Genomic DNA, 19,915 nt, shown 5'->3' with positions numbered 1-19,915 from the left:
CCCCAGCTTCACAACGGTCGTGACGACAGTGTCTCTAACTGTTCTCGAGCACTGAGTGCTGGAGAGCGTGGGGCGCTCAGAATGGCACCCGCGCCGAGCAAGCAGGAAGCAGGCCTGTTTCAGCTGCACCAAGGCCCACAGAGGCAGGGACGGCCCAGGCGAGCAGGGTGTGCTCTGAGAGATTTTTCCAACTTGAAGGGATTCACACTGACGCGCGTATTTTCAGTCTCATGTTGAGCTAATCACATACATTCAGAAGGGGCTGACCGGGAGACGCACCTGTTGGTAACATGGACGTTCGCTAAGTGCAGATGCCTTAAGGGCTGGCCGCCACTGGGCAAGTGGAGAAGGTGGACAGGGCACAGCCTGGCGTCCCGGTGTCCGCCCTGGCTGGGACACCCTAGCCTTCCTTTTCTGCAAGAATACAGGATCTGTTCCATCAACTCTAGGGAGGGGGTGTGCTCAGACCTGAGTGGAAGGCACGGCGTCAAGGCCTGGGGCTGCCTCGCCCACTCATGGGTGGCCTTAATTTCTTCATCTGGGCAAATAACGAGAGGAAATGAATCCACATCTACGCTTTCTTATCGTTCTAGAAACATTCAATTCTGCAGCTTGATTTCTTTGTGAAAATTAACCATGGTTTGCCTCGAGGCCAGACTCCAGCCAAACGCCTTAAAAATGAGCAAGTCCACTCTTCTGAAAGGTGCATGGTGATCTCAGCTGAATGGAACCAACTCCGAGCTGTCAGACGGGGAGCAGTAGGTGCAGACCCTTTGCAGAATAAGAATAAAGGACAACAAGACAGATTTGGGCCCTTACTAGGTGATAAAGGCACCTTCTTGCCTCGTACAGGACATTTTTCTCAAGTGTTTCACCTCTGATGACTCATTTCCATTGGACTTTGGCATATAACTTAATTCTCATGAAGTTTGAACTTTTTATCGGTGGGAGGGTGGGACCAGGGTGTGGGTTTAATGCCTCCACTGAAAACCATCTCACGGGCCCATTCAGACCCACCTCAAATGATTCAGAATGCCCTCGCTGTCGTCTGCATAACAGCTGCCCCTCGCCGGTCACCGTGTCCCAGGGGTTGGCGAGAGCCTGACCCGACCCACGGCCCTGCGAGGGCGGGGGCTCCAAGCGGGTCCTGACGGGGGGAGCTGCCTTCCCGTCCTGCCGGGGCGGCTGCACTGTGACGCGGCGAGTCCCAGCGCGTGAATGCGGGCCTTCGCTGCTCCCGGCAGGCACGCTCCACAGGCTCGCCAAGGGCTCAGCGCGCCCTGAGCCGTCGCCCCTGGGGGAAACTCAGGGCCGGGCCACCGTGAGCCTTTGGTCACGATAGTTTCACCAAGCAGTCAACACATAACCGCATTTTATGTGTGTTCCTGTTGGAGGACACCTTACTTAACATGCACTGCTGCTTCACTCAGCGCACGGCCGGCAGCGCTGCAACGCGGGCCCGCGAAGCGGACCCAACACGTGCGTTTCCTGCGTGAGACCCATCACGGCCCTCGCGGGCGCAGCGTCACTAGCCAGCATCTCAGCGCTCTTCTTCAAAGCCATTTTAAACAGCAAAATCACCGGCAAAAAGCACAAAAACATAACAAGCCAGGCAATTGAGCACACTGTGCGAAGGACACCTGCTGACAGACAAAGCCTCGGAACAGGGAGGCGGAAGTGGCTTTGTTCTTACCTCAGACTCCTCGTGTTTCTGTTTTCGTTTGGGGGTTCTGGAGGATTTTTTTTTTTTTTTTTGTCCCCCTGTGCACGTGAGAAAGCCCAGGACAGGGCGAGTGCTGCATCAGGGCCAGGGTCGGGGGTTACAAATACATTTTCACAAGTAGACAGATTCACCAACACAGAATCCACAAACAATGGGGACCTGCTGTGGTTTAAAAACCCAGGTTGCAAACGAGGAGGCAAAATACAATACAGGTTTACAGCCAGGTTTCTGAATCTGACCCTGTGTGTCCAGACCTGCCACCACCACACACCACACGGGCAAATTCTCGTGTATCTCAGCTCTGCCATCTGTGGCATCGGGCTCACAAAAGTACCTCCTGCACGGGGTGGGTCTGAGGACTAACAGGGTTAAGAGTAGACAAAATTCTCAGAACAGCGTCTAACGTGTCATAAGTGCTTAATAACGGTCAGGATCCAGTTCCTGTTGGCTTTCTCACCCTCCGCCTGCCACCATCCCACTTCCCTGAGGGATGAGAGAAAGGGGTGAAGCCCCAAACAGGGAGGACCTCATTCCGGGCTTCTGTACCTGAAAGTGTGGAAGCAGCCCCACACTGTTAACAGTAACAGAGAACGATGGAATGAAACGCTGCAGCGTTCATTCGGATGACAGCCACACACACCCGTGAGTTTCTAGGCACTTTTGAGAACACTACCTTCTCTCTTTCGTAATAACTTCTTATTTCCCCAGGACTTTGACACACAATATTCTTTTTATGATCGTTAATATTCTGCTTGCTTGAAGAATAGGAGATCAGAATGCGGCTGATGTTGACACAGCGTGCGGCAACACCCACTGGGCCAGGAGTCAGAGGCGTGATTCACTGCGTCCCACGCAGCTGTTTAATCTCCAGATAAATCTTAGATAACACACATCTTTACTGTCGGGGCTGTGTAGCCAAAGGACTGCCCATCAAGTGACAGCTCATCCGAACCACAATCCCGTTTCCTTAGAGAATAAATAAACTTTCCAAGGTCGAACTTGCGAACTGAAATGTTGCAAATTCACGTAATGCTGCATCTCATCAGGAGAAAAAGAAGGGTGGCTATGAAATGTGACAAGACTGCAGTGGGGCAAGAGGAGACGAAGTAAGAAGGACTACAAGTAACACCGTTAATAGTAATTTCAAATATAAGCAGTAAAAATACATTACGTCCATTTTAAGTGCACCTTCATCTAGAAAACAGGATTATCGGAAGCATCAAAATAATGAAAGTTATCGTGAGCACCGTGTGTATTAACAGCTGAGCTGTCCCGGGGGAAAATGGAGGGCAAGATAGCTTGAAAGACCAGCCCCAGGATGACGGTGGGAGCTTGATTCAGCCCAGGAACGGGAAAGAACAGACATGTTCAACCAGAGCTTGCATTTTTATTGTTTGAAATGACATCGTCAGAGCATCTAGGAAATGCAGATAAGTGAATCTGCCGTATCAGCTGTGGTTGGGGGGGGGGCGTGGACCCCTGCTGGGGAGGATTCCGCGTACACTTAGTGCAAACCAGCATCAGCACACACGGTACGTAAACTGTGACTTCATCTGGCTTCTGTGATAAAGGGCTTTTCATGCAGCAGCCCATGGATTCCTCACAAGCACCAGTAATATTGCCGTGTTATCGACGAAGAAACTTGTACCAGATCCATCGACTAACGAAGCTGGTGCCTAATAACTGTCCGTGGGGGTCGTCAAATGCGTCGTAGTCAGAACCTTCTAGCTGGGAGGCAGCACATTTGAATGTGACGGTTGCACGGGAGGAGGGTTTAGCTCAGTGGTAAAGCGCATGCTTAGCATACATGAGGTCCCGGGTTCAAGCCCCAGTATCTCCATTAAAAGAAAATGAATACATAAACCTAATTACCTCCCCTGACACACACACACACACACACACACACACACACCCCAACACCCAAAAAAATGAATGTAACAGTTCCTGCTTGTAGCCTTAGCAGCCATGAGGCTGTGAGCATTTTTAAACCTCTCTTCATACCTCTATTCCCAAACCCGCCCAATAAAGGTACTAATAGTATCGCAGTACAGGCTTGTTATGATTGGGACAGTGCCTGGCAGAGAAAATGCTGGATATTATTACCGCCGTTACTGACCTGCCCACGAGCAGCGCACACGGTGACTGGGGCTGCGTTCCCAGCCCTCCCGGAGCAGTTAGCATCCAACGCCCCTTGATGGGAAAATTAGGTCAGTTCATCCAAAAGGGATGAAGCTGCCTCTTACCAGATAAACTTCGCTCAGACTAAAGTAAAAGTGCATCAGGAAAACCACCAAACCATGCCAAACAGCGCCAAACCCTTTCGCGAATACCCCAGAAATGACACCATATTTATAATCTGAATGTACTTCCAATGCATTTTTAACGGGAGTGTAGTCTGTTTACGATGTTGGGTGCATTTCTGGTGCACAGCATCATGTTTCAGTCATCCACATACATACAGATACTCCTTCTCAGATTCGTTTTCATCAAGATACTGAATACTGTGCATGTGGCTTTACTGCAGAGATGACCACAGCACTAGTCAAAAGCAGACAATCCGAATGTACAAAAAGGTGAACCAAAAAGCCACCCGCAGGGGCCCCTCTGAGATAAACGCCGTCGGCACGTTGGCCTGGACCCTCCCAGACTGCTCTGCACATGTAGAGATGTCTTTATTTTCCACACCCACACACAAATGTGATCGCGTGGGATCGCGTGGGATCGTGTGGTTTTGCAGCTTACAAATGATCGTTATTTCACTTGACTTGGTCCGTCTTTTTGTATGAATCGATCGTGCCTGCCGTTCAGGGACCCCGGTGACCTGCCAGCTGCTGTCCTAAGCACCTGTCAGATTTTCCTGACCCTGTGAGGTTGGCATCATGAAAATCACTCTCACAGGGGAAAAATAATGTTTTGAGAGCTTAAATAAATTTTCCAAAGTCCACAGAGCCAGCAGGCGTCAGAGCCAAGCTTTCATCGCGGGCACCAAGGCCTGTTCTGTAAACTGAGCCTACCCGCCTCCGACAGCGGCCGCAGGGTCCCCATGAACCCCCGGGACCAGGCGTTGTTAGACCAGTCCTCCCGTCATTGTGATCAGGATGTTGTCAGTCTTTCTTCACTACTACAATGTGGCACCAAATATCCTTATATATTCCTTGGTTATTTTCTTAGGGGAAAAACGTTTCTAAAACAGGAGTTGCTGGATGAAAAGGTTTGCATGTTTTACGCGTACAAACCAATAGTGCTGGGTCAGCCTGCACACATCGCACCGTGAAAACCCTCACGGGTAGCGAGCAGGTCTGTGACCTTCCCCCACAACCGTGCACTCCTTTCACCGAGGAGGATTTAGTAAGCACCGGTCAGAGGCCAGGCGCTGAGTAAACGCAGTGCGCTTGCAGTCGCTGGGTATTTATTACATGGTAATCTCACATGGGTGGAAAGGCACATACTTGTTCGTTGACCCTCAGCATCATCCAGGAGAAAGGCAGGTGTGGAAATGCTTCGGAAGAGGAAACAGAGGCCCACGGAGTGTCGGGAGCCACCCAAGGGCACGCAGCTGGCGAGGCACACAGCCGGGATCGTGGCCAAGCCCATCGGCCTCCAAAGCGGAAGAGGTCCTGCCTCTCTGCCACCCAACCCGCCCCAGACACCAAGGGCCATCCGAGGGGTTTTGTGCAATTTCCTGTCCCTTCCCCACAGCTGCATCGTTTGACCCAACACCCGTAAAGGGACGCAGGCGGAGGGACTGGCTGTAGAGAAGGTTGAAGATGGGGCGACCCTCCCCGAACTTCAGGGCGGATGCTCCGATTCTGTCTGGCTGAGGAAACCCAGCAGTGTGTTTTAAGGTGATGGTGATACAGTCCAGCTGCAAATCCTGCTGCAACCAGAAGAGACGCGAGCACTCATCTGGACCAGATCCTTTATTTTCTCCCTGTCCAAGCACCAGCCCTGAGGGAACAGCGGCTGAGTGGTGACAGCAGGGGATTCGAAACCAGGACTCCTTCCCTTCGCTGGCAGCCCTGCTCTTTCCATAGACCTTTTCTGAACAAGTCCAGATGGGTTTCGCTCCCCTCCCATAACATCCAGAACCCTCCTCTCACCCCAGGGGTCCCCCAGTGCCAATGGAAAGTATCTGGAATCTTTATCTCTGTCTCTGGCCCTTCACAGTCCTGCTTGTGAAATTTAAAACACCTACGCGAGGTGGGAGGCTGTAGCTCAGTGGTGGAGCTCATGCTCAGCATGCACGAGGTCCTGGGTTCAATCCCCAGTCCCTCCATTGAAACAAATAAGTAAATAAAAATGTAATTACCCCCCCAAAAAAGCTTTAAAAAGAATTTTTTAAAAAGAATAACATATTTTTTAAAAAGCTTATGTGAAAAAAAAACACCAACAAAACATCATAACAAACTGGCAAAAAAAAAATCTGCATGTCATATGCAAATGTGTACGTCAACAGTAACTAGTAAACTGAGCGCTGAAGTCAACAGCAGCAGAAAAAGACAAACGACCTCAGAAGGCAAAGGGCAGAGATGCACCGGCATTTCAGAGGAAAAGAAGCAAGAGGCCAGTCCACAGAGAAGACGCTAAATTTCGCTCATAATGAAAGCCAGACCAGAATCACGGAAGGTATTTCATGAATAAATGGCAAAAAAGTCATAAAAAGTGAAACAGTGATACCTCATCTTAAATAAAACCAGCAAATGCTTAAAAACATTTATCAATCTGAATGTTTTCCATTATTTGCTACACTGACTGAACAATTTTTTAAAAGTAAAGCATATACTCACCATATGACCCAGCCCCCCACCACCCGTGTCGAAGTATTTACCCTGGAGCAATGACGGCACATGTCTATACAAAAACGTACACCTAAATGTTCACAACAGCTTTCTTTTTTTTTTTTTAAGGAATAATATGTTTCTTTTGTTATTTTACTATTTGCCCAAACAGTGGTGAATAAATACCAGCTCCTGGCAGGACTCTAAGTGTCCTTTGCATCCCAGACAGAGCCATTCATTCACGCAACAGATGCTTGAGATTCCCCCGTGGGCGGGTCCTTTCTAGGCGACACTAGATCCACCAGAGAGAAGACAGGCAGGTCCTGCTCACGCGCAGGGAGAGCGGCAGTGAGCGTGCAAATCAACAGTCTGGCAGCTGTGTTTCTAACAGCCGAAAATCGAAAGCAACCTAAGGGCCCACCAACCTAAACGTGGTCTGTCCACAGGATGGAACACTGGTCAGTCACACAAAGGAGGGAGCTACTGGCCTCTGCAGCAACAGGGATGAAGCTTAAAATAATCACATCAAACAAACAAACAAAAGGCTGCAGACTGTACTGCCTCCCTTTGCATAAAAGTCTAGATAATGCAGACAAATCCACAGTGACAGAATACTTCCATTAAACGAGGGTTAGCTGTCAAAAGCACACCCTGCCTTGACGTCTCCGAGACCCCCCAGCCTACCCCGTGTCACCCTGTGATTTCTAGTTTCTCCCACCCTCATTCCTGGGCTTCCACACTTTTTTTTTTTTTTTTTACAGTTATCTGCACGTCTTCATTTGTTGTTTGAACACTTCAGTATTCAGTATTCACTGCATGGAATTTCTTCATGTTCCTGCTTCTTCCCATCAGGTTCTCTTTCTTAGGAATTTGAACCAAGAAAGCAAACCTGGAACTCGCAGTCAGAGCACCCCAACAAACTCAGGGCGGGGAGGGCAGAAGCCACTACGGCCTGCCACGGAGAAGGAAAATCCAGCTCAGAGCAGCCCATGATCTGCATGCGATCCCAGACCGGGCTGTTCCTACGACCCCCAACGCCATCCACACTCTTACCCCATTAGATGCTGCGAATAGGGGGAAATCCTTTCCGTCCTCACATTTCAGCCTCAGCCCAGAGACCAGCAAATCACTGGAACCTCCAGCTTAGAACCGACGATTCCCAAGGGAGGAGGGGTTGATCATCTGATGGGGGAGGGTCTGGGGAATTCACTGGGTCAAGTTTGGCCAGGAGGAAGGTCACTGCGTGACAGGTGGGTACATCCACGTACGGGCTCTCCCACGTTCCCAGTCCTCCGCATCCCAGCCTGGATGCGCAGGTCCAGTCCGTCTGCTCTGACTGACCACCCCAGATTCCTGGAGTCAGCGTGGCCTCCTGACCGAAGCTGCCTCCACCCATCCAGCTTGATCAGGGAGCTCTGCCTTGGGAGGGGGTTATCTGTCATGTTCCTGTGTGTCTCAGAGGGGAGGCTTTGTGTGCCTCAGAACTCAAGCACCAAAACCAGTTTGCAAACCCCTACCTGTAGTCCCTGTCACGGGTGGCTCCACCACGGCCCCTCCCCCAGAAAAGCCCAGTCTGGACACCCACGGCTCTCACTCCTTCCTGCCCGAGGCAAGTACGTGGCCTCTCAAGCAACGGTAACTCTACGATCCAAACGGCCTCCCAGAACCCATTAAATGAGATGAGCATGGCAAAGACTACAGGTTGGCCGTATTTGTGTGTGTGTTTATCTGTTTTATTTATGGTTTTGCATATGTATATATATTTTTATTGAAGTATAATCAGTTTACAGTATTGTATCAGTTTCTGGTGTGCAGCATAATCCTTCAGTCGTACATGAATATACATATATTTGTTTTTATGTTCTTCCTCACCGTAAGTTACTACACGATATTGAGTATAGTTTCCTGTGCTATACAGTATGAACTTGTTTACCTATTTTATATATATTAGTATCAGCCGATCTTGAACTTCCAATTTATCCCTCCTCACCTCCTTCCCCCAATACATTTTCTCATTCCCTCTTTCCTAACAGAACACATCTCAGAAAGAATTTCCTAAAGCACATTTGAGGAGGGCAATATCTGAGGACTTAGTTCACTGAGCATAATACCTTCAAGGTCCATCCATGTCAATGTAAATGGCAGGACTTTGTTCTTTTTATGGCTGAATAGTATTCCACTGTGTGTATGTGCGTGTGTGTGTGTGTGTATGGTCTCACATCTTCTTAATTCATTCATCCATCAATAGACACGTCGGTGGTTTCCATAGCTTGGATATTAATTACAAATACGGCTGCACTGAACATAGAGGTGCATATAGCTTTTCAAATTATTGTTCACATGGTCTTCAGATCAACACCCAGGAGTGGAATAGCTGGATCATATGGGTTCTTTCTGTTTGCTCCTATTTTGTTGAGGATTTTGGCATCTATGTTCATCAAGGATGTTGGCTTGTAATTTTCTTTTTGGAGGGGGGTTGATGTTCTTGTCTGGTTCTGGTATCAGGATAACACTAGATTTATAAAATGTGTTTGGAAGGTTTCCCTCCTCTTCAACTTTTTGGAAGAGTTTGAGAAGGAAAGGTATTAAATTTTCTATGACTTTCTCATAGAACTTGCCAGTGAAGCTCTCTGTCCTGGGCTTTGGTTTGTTTGGAGATTTTCAATTACTGTTTCAATCTCTTTACTAGTAATCAGTCTACTCAGATTTTCTATTTCTTCATCATTCGGTCTTAGAAGTGTGTATGTTTCTAGGAATTTGTCCATTTCTTCTAGGTTGTCCAACTGGTTGGCATCTAATTGTTCATAGCAGTCTCATGATTTCTGTGCTGTCAGCTATAACGTCTTCTCTTTCACTTCTGCTTCGTTTATTTGCGCCCTCTCTCTCTCTTTTTTTTTTTTTTTTTGTCTCGGTTAGTCTAGTTAAAGGTTTGCTGATTTTGTTTACCTTTTCAAAGAACCAGCTCTTAATTGTATTGATCTTTTCACTTACTTCCGCTCTGAGCTCTATTGTTTCCTTTCTTCTGTCTATCCGCATTCTTAATAGCACAGCTTTTTTTTTTCACTTTCAGATCCTCTCTTTTTCTGAAACCCAGATATAGGTCCATATACCATACTGTGCTGGGGATGGATTTGTATGACACCCACCCAGAGACTCACCCCTCCCTTGCAATGATTAGACAGACCCTTATCGTACGTGGCTCCTCACGCCTTGGAGGGAGCACCTTCCCAGGAGGCCCTTCAGGCCCTTGTGAGGAGACACTCTCCAGGGCCCACCCCATCCCTCTTCCATAGACACGTCTGGATTCCATCTCAGGCTTGTAAGCTGTTACATAATCATAAGCTGTTACATAAATAATCATAGACTGTTACATAAGCAACACCCAGAGCCTCTAATTCTGTGCAAATACACAGTGTTAAAAAACATTTGATGGGTGGATGATTATTGCTTCCAATTTACCACCTCTCTGAATCACTGAGTCAGGCTTAAGTGCAAGACTATTTTTGAAATGCAGAGGGAGAACCAAAGACTCTCAACGGAATGGAAACCTGCTGCCAGTGGAAGGGATCCGTTATACATAAATAGACATTTTGTCAGGTGAGGGGCAGGACTTGGCGCTGGGGACGTCCTCAGAGAGGTCTTTTCTGTCTTTAAACAAAAATGATGTCCAAGCCTCTCACGTATCACAAATGATGTTGAGGGCTGCTTGTGCACTACTTCTTAGGCTCACAACAAGTTAGGGCGGGGGACCCCCCCCCATTTTACAGAAGGGTAAACTGAGGCTAAGGGAACAGAGATGATGTGCCCCTGGGGAACATCAATAGATTTTAGATTTGAACTCCGATCCATCTGACTTCAGAGCCAGTAGGGTTTCTGTGACTGCACAACTTTTCAGATATTTGACCTAACTCTCCCGTAGAACAGGAAGAACCTTCTGGAATGTGCTGAGCAGGGGTCGGTGGGCAACAGTACAGAGAGGCTGGCGGGGCTCGAGGGCATCAGAGTGGCCCAGGAGGGAATCGGTCCCACTCACTAAGTGGTGAACTTTCCTCCAGGGTCTTGAGACCAGATGTCAGGAGGCTGCAGAGAAGGTTACATTTGGAAGGAGGCTGAAACAGCAGGGTTTCCAAGGCACTCCCGAGTTCCATACTGCTAGAAGGAGGGTTCTTCAGCCGGGCAAGAGAGAGCAGGCCGTTCATGAAAAATACGGTCGGGAGATCAGGCTTAGCACGTCTGAGGAGGGGAGGGCACAGCTCAGGGGTAGAGCCAGCACTTAGCACGCACGAGGTCCTGGGTTCAACCCCCAGTACCTCCGCTAAAATATAAAATAAAGTCGCTGTGGAGGGGGCTCCCAGCTTCCCCCGCAGACTCCGAGCAGACGCGGCAGCTTCACAGACAGACTGGACGTGCCTTGGACGAAGTTAGTCACCAGCATTCTTTGCCCACCCACGGTGCTCGTGGAACCAGCCCCGCGATGTCCGGCAACCCTGAGTCCCGTCTCCCTGGCAGGTCAACGGTCAGTCCATCAGAGGTGTCAGCAGGGTGACTGAGGTTTACCTGCAACGGTCAAAACCAACAGCTGGCTCCCCTGAGCACTCACCACCTGCAAGGTGCCTCGCGCTTATCATACCTGGGCGGAGGTGCTCCGAGCCAGCGGTGGGGAGGCTGGGCTCGGAAGGAAGGAAGGAAGGAAGGAAGGAAGGAAGGAAGGAAGGAAGGAAGGAAGGAAGGAAGGAAGGAAGGAAGAGTGGGAATGGGTGGGGCAGGGAGGTGCTCAGGGCCAGCGGAAGGGGAGGCTTCGGACCTGATGACCAGCGGGCATGACTTCACGGCCTTTCTGGCTGGTTCCTCAGCGTGAACAGTACATCCAGTGCTCTGTGGGGTGGCCAGATAACAGATTGAAAAAGATCTCTTTAGAGAATATGTTTTTTTCTGTCTGAAGTTCTTTTTTTTTTTTTTTTTTTTTTTTTTGGCTGGGATTCCTTCCGGTAATACAAAGAGCTGACACTTTGCTTTCATAAATCTAGAGTTCACACCTCCCATATCTTTGTGTTTACAAACAGCGGCAGTGTCCAAGGCGTTTTCCTGGGTTCCTGGCCACCAGCTTCTCCAGACTCCAACCTAGAGGTTCAGTTGCAGAAAAGTCTTCCTGAAATCCTGTTTCCATCATCTGTGTCTTGCTTCTGAACCCAGCAAGGATCTTTCTTCCTAAGTCAGGGCCCCCAGGTTGGCACCATCACAGCCCTCGGAGCTCACTTCACCCTTCCTCCTTCCTGTCCACCCGGTTCCAGCCCCTGTGCGCTCCAGCCAAGCCCATCTCCTTAACAACTGGCCTGTTTGGCCTCTGTGCTTCACCATGACTCATCCCTCCCATCATAAAACTGCCTCCCTCCTCATCCATTCAGGGCCACCACCTCCTGCAGGACAGCTCACCGCCTGATGGACACATTCCAAAGTGTCCATTTGTAAGTATTGGTCCACGGCGCTCAGTGTCCTCTGGTCCAGAGACCTGCAGTTTAAACATCCCCAGAAGGAAAAATGTCTGGTTTTCTATCAGCCTGTGGGCCAGGCAGTCAGACAGGAAATGGAAACAAAGCTCTCCAAGGAATACTGTCCTTTGACACCACTCCCAGGCACATGGTGCTGCCACTCCTGAGGCTTTGCAGGGACCTGGGGGGGATACAGGACTTCATCTTCCCTCACTCAGGGTTACCGAGCTGCCCCCTCTGCTAAATCAGTGACTATTCGTCCGTGTCTTTATACCTTCCAAAATGCGGCTGCAATGGACCTCTCTCTCATTTTCTCTCTCCTCACAGGCGCCTGCCCCTTTGTCTCAGCCCCCCATCTGTAACGCTGACGGCATTTGGTGAACATGTATCCAACCTGCCTTCTTTAACTCGAAGTCCCACGTGGCCATTTGCACTTGGCTGCTACGTTCTCTCTGCCCTGAGTGTATCCCGCCTCCTCGGTTGCATCACAGGCCTTGGTCACTGCGGCGGCCGGTATGGAAGATGCTTCCCTGGACAGACACCAGAATGGGTTTTAGCTGACAGCCTGAGGAGGTTTGGCAGATTTGGGGGTGTGCAGCTGGTCGCAGACGGCTGCGCCCTGGGAATCACTGAACCTCCAGCATTGCGCTCCGGGGGGTCACAACAGCTGTGGCCCTGGGGAGGGCACGATGCCTTCACCGTCTGCCCCGGGCAAGCTCCAGGGTCCGTCAGGCTGTGTCCTCTGTCACATCCTGGGTTTCCCCTTGAGTCTGAAGGCCCCTGTTGAGAGGTGGAGACAGTGTCGTCAAGGCAAACACAGCCCTCGGTCCGCGTGTTCTCAGTTCCCCAGGTGGGAGCAGACACACAGTGGGAACCTCTCAGCCTGGACCTGCCCTGACCATTAACCCCTGGTACGGGAGCTGTGTCTGAGCAGAGGCGTTGCCAAGCCCCGTCCTGTTCCAGGGGCTGTAGGCAGCGGTGTGTGATCCCAGGCCAGGGCTCCAAGGTGGCATTGGATGCAGATGGTGACTGAGTTTCAGACAAACAAAGGGGGCATTCGGGGTCCAAGCTGAGTGCATAATGCTGACAGCATTCCACGCAGTGGACGGCCCGACCGGACGTATGTGGCGGGACAGAGGGAGGGGATGGGGCCGAGGGCTTCCACGGGCTTGGAGGTCACCTAAAGAGCCTGGACTTAACCTGAAGAACAACAGAGAGCCACCAGAAAGTTCCAAGCAGGAGAGTGACTCTCATTTTAGAGCAGTGCCCTTGGTCACTGAATGCAAAACAAATGGCAGCAGAGGCGTCTGGGGCCCGGCAGGAAGCCCAGCCCCAGAGGCCCCGGTGGGTGCCCAGTGGTCCGCCCGCGGTAGTGCAGTGTGTGTGAGGCTGTCAGCAGGCAGCATCTTTGGGATTTGGAGATGGATTCACTCAAGAAAGAAGACGAGTTTCAGGAATCTGGGGGCAGGGGGCAGTCACGCTTCTGACTTGGGCATCTGCATGGTGACATTTATCACGACAGGGAGCCCCAAGGGCAGTTCAGCAGGATTTGCTGATTCTTTCTTGCTTAAAAAAAGCTACAATGAGGACCGAAGATGCCCCCTTCCCACTCCGCAACCCAGAGGAAGGGGCCGGGCCCACCGTGACCTCATCAGCCCTTTCCCCCTGCCCGTTCACTGCCCAGTTCCTCACCTGAACCTACCACTGGACTTACTGGGCAATGAGGACCCAAGAAAGCGCAGCCCCCTGGGCCACGGTCCATAACACCCCAAAGCTGACCGAGCTACACCTGGTGTCGCCCTCCAGCCCCCTCGCCGCCCTGCACGTCCACACGAGGGTACCCCAAGCATCACCGCGGCCGGCAAACCCACAGCACCCCTCCCTCCTGAGACCTGCGTGCCTGCTGTCCCTGCCGCCTGGACCTCTTCCCCACCCCAGGGCCTCCCCCGAAGCCCAGCGGACCCCTGGCCTCCTGATACCCCTTCCTAATGGGAGGCAGAGCAGGTGACTGTGTCCCCCGTTCGATTACACAAATGAAACATTCAGGTAGAGGCTGAACGACATTACTCATTCTCTCGCCACACACAGATGAGCCCCCGCTGTCTTGGTGTTTAAGATCCAGCCTCACTCAGAAGCGGGAGCGCCTCCCTGCAAGTGCTGAGCTGGATGCAACCCCGGGAAGGACACACACCTGAATCAGACGCCGGCCCCGTTAGCACGGGGGAAGCAGGCGCTCACCTGAGCCACCACGGTCGTAAGGGGGCCCGATCACTGCTGCTTCAGGGGAGCTTGTGTCCCCTCCCCAAATTCATTATGTTGAAGTCCTAACCCCTATCACCTTACGAACGTGCTGTATTTGGAGATGAAGCCTTTAAAGAGGTAATTAAGTCACAGTGAGGTCATGAGGGTGGGCTCTTGTCCGGTCTGACCGGTGCTCCTCCGAGGAGAGGAAACCGGGGCAGACTCCTGCAGGGGGAGACCACAGGGAGATGCAGTCAGAAGACGGCCGTCTGCAAGCCACGGAGAGAGGCCTCAGAAGAGGCCAACCCTGCCGACACCTTGATCTCGGACTTCCAGCCTCCAGGCCTGCGAGCAAACACATTCCTGCGGTTTAAGCACCCTGGTCTGTGGTCCCTTGTGGGGGCCACCCCAGCAGACGCACAGAGTCCATGCCACGGGCACGCAGAGGACAGAGAAGCCCATCCTGACGAGGAGGGGGTCAGCAGAGTGGCTGGACTCAGACTCTCCGATCTGCCTCCCCGGGGACAGTCCCACGGGGTGTGGTCCTCACAAGGATGAAGCAAGACAAAGTGGACACACAGAGGGAGCCCACAGGCAAGGGTAGCTGTCGTGGAGGGGTTCCAGGCCACGAACGCCGAGAACACAAAGACAGGTGGGGCTGCAGGGGCTGCAGCTGGAGGAGAGGGCCCTCCCAGCAGAGGGGACCCCATGAGCTCTGGCCGCAGGGCTGGGCTGGACAGACCTGGGGAGGGCGGGGCAGCGGGGCCTTGGCTGGGGCACGGGGGCCAGAGCAAGGGACCCCCAGGCTAGACTCTGGTCCCGAAAAGGGGAAAACCAGCCCAGGTTTGTAAGGCAAGGAAGTGAGCATCAGGGAAGGAAATGCTAACCAGCTGGTGGGAAAGGGGTCGGCAGAGAGGATGGTGAAACGCAGAGAGACAGCGGCGGGCTTCCTTGGCTCTTCTAACCACGCGTCTTAAGCGTTTATTTCAGCGTTTGCATGCACAGACAACGCAAGAGCCCGGAGGCAGCCACCCCAGCTCCAGCTCTTAAAAGATTTCTGTAGAAAGGTTCCTGGAAGAGACAGTTAATGCCTTTGCACCCTCAGCCTGAAATGGATTTCCGAGAAGCAGGGCCCTGCCCTGTGAGCTGGCTGTCAGTGGGGTTTCTCATCGCATCTCCTGGGTGGGGATGGGACGCACTCAGGAGCTCAGGTTTCCAGAGGGAGTAGCCCCCAGGGAGCCCAGCTGGAAATGGCTAATAAATAAATAAGGGAGCCCACGGCAGCCCGGCCACCCACTTTCCCACATTCGCTGTCACCACCTTGATTTGAAAGGTAAGCGCGAGGCCCGACTTTCTGCAGGAATGCGGACGGGCTGGGCCAGACCACCATGTCTTTCCAGTTAGCCCACATCACTCAGGTAGCAGAGAAGTTGAAAGCTGTAGATGGCTGGAACATTACCTACTTCCACCCTCCTACTTTGCAGATGAGGAAACTGAGGCCCAGAGAAGGGATCTGCTCAGTCTTTCTGTTGGTTTGTGCCCGCAGATGATCCTGGGACTCAGACGTCGGGACTCCGGGTCCAGTGTGTCACAACACCCAGCCTCCCCCCTCCCCCCAGGGAATGCTGCCCAACAGAAACACAAGGCAAGCCACAGATGTGGCCTTAAACTTCCAAGTCGCCACAGGTAAAAAGTGAAACGGGTAACACTGACCATGATAACATATTTCATACAAAGTACACAGAGCCCCCTCACATCCACCACCACCACCCCCCCGGCGAGCTCTGAATGCACTCTGCACCTGCCAGGGTTTGGCAGGGATGAGGGTGGGGATGAGGGCGGGGCGGGGGGTGGGCTCAGGCTCTGAACAGCAGCCTCTCCCAGGAAAGCAGTCAACGCAGAAGCCACACGTTTTGCAGAAAATCTGCACTTCCCTGCGGAGCACGAAGCACATAGAGAAATGTCCCCAGAGTGACAGTGTGGGCCGCAGTAGACATTGTCCCAGCCTAGGGCACACAGAGGACTTTTTATCTTAGCCACCCATCTCCAGGGCGCTTTTAGCTGACACAGGAGGCCCGTGGGCCGCTGGAATCCCAGCTATCTCCTGAGGTGGCTGGTCGTGGGTGGCAGTGCCAAGTCCCGGGAGGAATGCGGGGACAGAAGTGCCTGAGTTGACGGAGGGGCTGGCCCTCGAGCCGGAGGCCAGTGAGTCAGCCCAGATGACGAGTGTGGAATTCCCTAGCCCCTCGGGTGCAGGCATCTATTCAGTTTCCAGACTTCCTTCTGGGACAACACCAACTTCCAGAGTTCCATTCCCTCCCAACTGCCTGGAATTCCACTTTCAAAGCAGCCACTAGCTCCCTCTGTCTCTGTCTTGTCCAAAGGTGTCCACGTACGTTTCGGGGCCAAGCACTCCCTCCTACAAGCTCTGATGTGGACCAACTCGGGCTGCTGATAAACACCGGACCCCGAAGGCAGCAGAACCCTAAGATGGAGCCTGGTAGAGCCCCCGCCACCAGCGGGCCCACGGCGCGGCTCACCGGCGGTCGCAGAGATCAGCGGAATTAGCAGGCTCCTCGGACAATGGGCCTGCGTTCTCACTGCGTGTGACTCTACAATGATCTCCAAGTAAAAATGTTTAATAAAGAAAAAATCAAAGCCGAGGGGAGGGTAATAGCTCAGTGGTAGCGTGTGGGCTTAGCATGCTCGAGGTCCTGGGTTCAATCCCCAGTCCTCCGTTAAAAAATATATGTATATATAAAAACAAATAAACCAAATTACCATCTCTCCCCCAAAAGACAAACCAAAAAAAGCCATATTTGTACACCAGTGTTCATAGCAGCATTATTCACAACAGCCAGAAGGTGGAAGCAACTCAAATGTCCATCCACAGACAAACGGATAAACCAAATGTGGTGGATACACCCACAATGAACATCATTCAGCCTTAAAAATGAGAGAGGTCCTGTCGCACACTACAACACAGACGAAACTGGAAACTGTTTGCTAAGTGAAACACCATCCCAGAAGGGCAGCTGCTATGCGATTCCACTCACACGCGGTACCCAGAGCAGTCGAATTCTCAGAGACGAGGGTAGACGAGTGGTTGCCAGGGGCTGGGGGAGGGGGGACTGGGGAGCTAGTGTTTAATGGGACAGAGGCTGAGTTTTGCAAGAAGAAAAGGGTCCTGGGGACGGATGGTGGTGACGGTTGCATGACCAGGGGAATGGGTTTAGTGCTGCGGAACTGCACACTTAAAAATGGCTAAGACAGTCTATTCAATGTACGCATATTTGACCACAATTTTTAAAAATTAAAAAGATAGGAGCCTTTTGACCTAAAGATCAAGGGCTTTCTTTCACAAGAAACTAACAAGCTATTGGGCGTCTTGGCAGGAACCAGACGTCCAGTTTCTGGGCGATGCACCTTTGCGAGGCGCAGAAGCAGGGCGTGTTCTCAGCATGAGCTGGGTGCAGGGGCAGGCCTCACCTCAGACACATCCGTCCCCCAGACGGGTCTCGTATGCCACCTAAAGGTGGGACGAAACCTGTTCTGACAGAGGCGGCCTTGATCAGAAACCCGACCATCACTGCAGTAGTCAGGTTGCTGAAAGTCCAGCTGAAAGTACCCTAACCCTGGAGTTCAGGGGGCTGGGGCGGCGAGGACCGAACCCCTCACTGGCAAATCAGATCCACTGTGACATGGGGGTGGGCGTGGCCTCTGGGCTTAATTCCCAGTACCATCTCTCTGAAGTTGCCAGGATCTTCCTGTACAATATACGGCAGGGGGAGGGGCGCTGACCTTAAGAGCCCCTAATTGTGGAGTCAAGCAGCCCTGAGCTTCCCGGGACAGGGAGGGTGTGAGCAGACTCTGCACCCCGAGAAAGCGACCACCCACAGGAGATGACTTCTGTGTCCCTCCTCTGAGTCGCCCTGAGACACAGGTAAGGGGGGAGGAGGGAGCTGCCGGGCTGGGGGGGTCGTGCTGATCCAGCCATTGGAGAGCACGAGATACCAAGGGTCCCTTTCTGGTAACGGGGGTGTCCCAGAAGACAATGATTTCTTTCCTCTTTTTGTTTACTTTATTCATTTGTTTTTTAATGAAGGCACTGGAACCCAGGACCCCTTGCATACTAAGCCCACACTCTACCACTGAGCTGTACCCTCCCCTCTCTTTCCTCTTAAATTCGCCCGGGCTGGCCAGGCGCCCCGGGACGGCCTGGAATGCTCGCTAAGGATGCCAGGTATCTCGGCGTTCACTTTCCGCCACCAGGGAGGGCATTGAGTGAGACACACAGCGCGTCTTCACCTCCACCACGGCCAGCCGCCACACAGGACCGGTGCTGGACGACAGTTCTGGGGGTTCTGCACCTGATCTTGCAGAGGCCTGGGGGCATGTCCATGATCTCTCCCCGATCACTGTCCCCTGAGCCGAGGGATCCAAGTGTTTATGAAAAACAGCATTGTTTTCCCTCTCAGTCATCTCAGTCATGGCAAATTTTTGTGCGGTGATGCAAAAATCCCAGAGAGTTTGGTTTAAAACGTTCCCTCTAATGGGGGTGTTTCCTCAAGTTTGTCCAGATTTTCTGGATCTCCTGTGTCCACAGAATAAGCCTGAAGCTTTCACCCCAACAGCCCTCGAGAGGCCCCTGGGATCCGTGGAGGCTGTTTTGGCAGATGGCTGTTGCACACAGGACTTTGTTTTTTTCCTTACGCTGACATTCTTTATTTTGGGGATTCAGGAATGAAAGATAAAAGAATCTAATTTTCCCTAAATCCGGGTACATGATCAAAGTAGTACATTAAATTTTCATATTTAACTATTTAGCACCTTATAAAAATGTTGTTTGTTTTATATGATTACAAAGCACTGAGTTGGAATATAATAAAAACATGTAAAAGGCATTACCATGTAAAGACAATCTGATCGATGTCATAATACCACACAGTATATCGCAGCAGACTTTTAAAGACCCCTTTAAAGCGTTTTCTCCTCTGCTATTGGGTATATGCACATGTTGGACTTTTAAACTCAAAGTTAACATGACTCCACAAGGCTAATTAACAGCACTGCTAGAGAATATTGTTTCAGCTCAGTTAAGGACGACCCTCCCATGATCCACCCAGAGCCCCTAGGATGAAGGCTGGAGCCGGGCGGACAAGTGCACAGAGAGGTCTGGCTGGAGGAAAGTTGGGAGGAGCGGCTGGATGATGGGGGGAGGGGTGTGTTGCTGCTTCGAGGCAGGAAGGAGTCCCCCTCCTGGTTCCATAGAGGGAGCGAAAGGTTTGCATTAAACCCAGATCCTCGGCATGGAATACCAGGTGGGGGGAGCACGGTGCCTGACAGTAGCAATTTACATTTGGAAAATGTTTTAAATCATGTCTTAGAGGATTCATAATTGTAGGGCTTCTTAAAACTGGTCGTTTTCCTCCTGAGGTCCCAGGGTGTTGCTAAGGCTTCACGCCAAGGCTCCGGTGGCCTCTTCCAGGGAAAAGGGAGAGAGCTGGACCAGACTCCAGAGCCCCTCCTTCCTCCCTGCCTCCAAGCAGACCACCCAGCTTTCACCTGTTTGACACACCAGTTCCCCAACATGATTCACTGGAAGAAAGATATCAGTGATTACAAAAAGTAGATAAATATTATATATAATATAGTATGTATCAGCCATATTATTTTATATATTA

At 51.5% G+C, this 19,915-nt stretch overlaps 1 protein-coding gene across 1 annotated transcript in view; it reads right to left on the bottom strand.

The window, feature by feature from the left end:
• Positions 1-1,090: 1,090 nt before the first annotated feature.
• The window catches only part of LOC141573520 (uncharacterized), a 30,097-nt gene continuing 11,272 nt past the window's right edge, over positions 1,091-19,915 (bottom strand). Inside the window, exon 3 of the mRNA XM_074341882.1 lies at positions 1,091-19,829. The gene's annotated coding sequence lies outside the window, so the exon portion shown is untranslated. The remainder of the gene's footprint in view (positions 19,830-19,915) is intronic.

Source organism: Camelus bactrianus, chromosome 16 (assembly GCF_048773025.1).
Source record: "Camelus bactrianus isolate YW-2024 breed Bactrian camel chromosome 16, ASM4877302v1, whole genome shotgun sequence".
Lineage (NCBI taxonomy): Eukaryota > Metazoa > Chordata > Mammalia > Artiodactyla > Camelidae > Camelus > Camelus bactrianus.
This window is presented reverse-complemented; position numbering and strand designations above follow the sequence as displayed.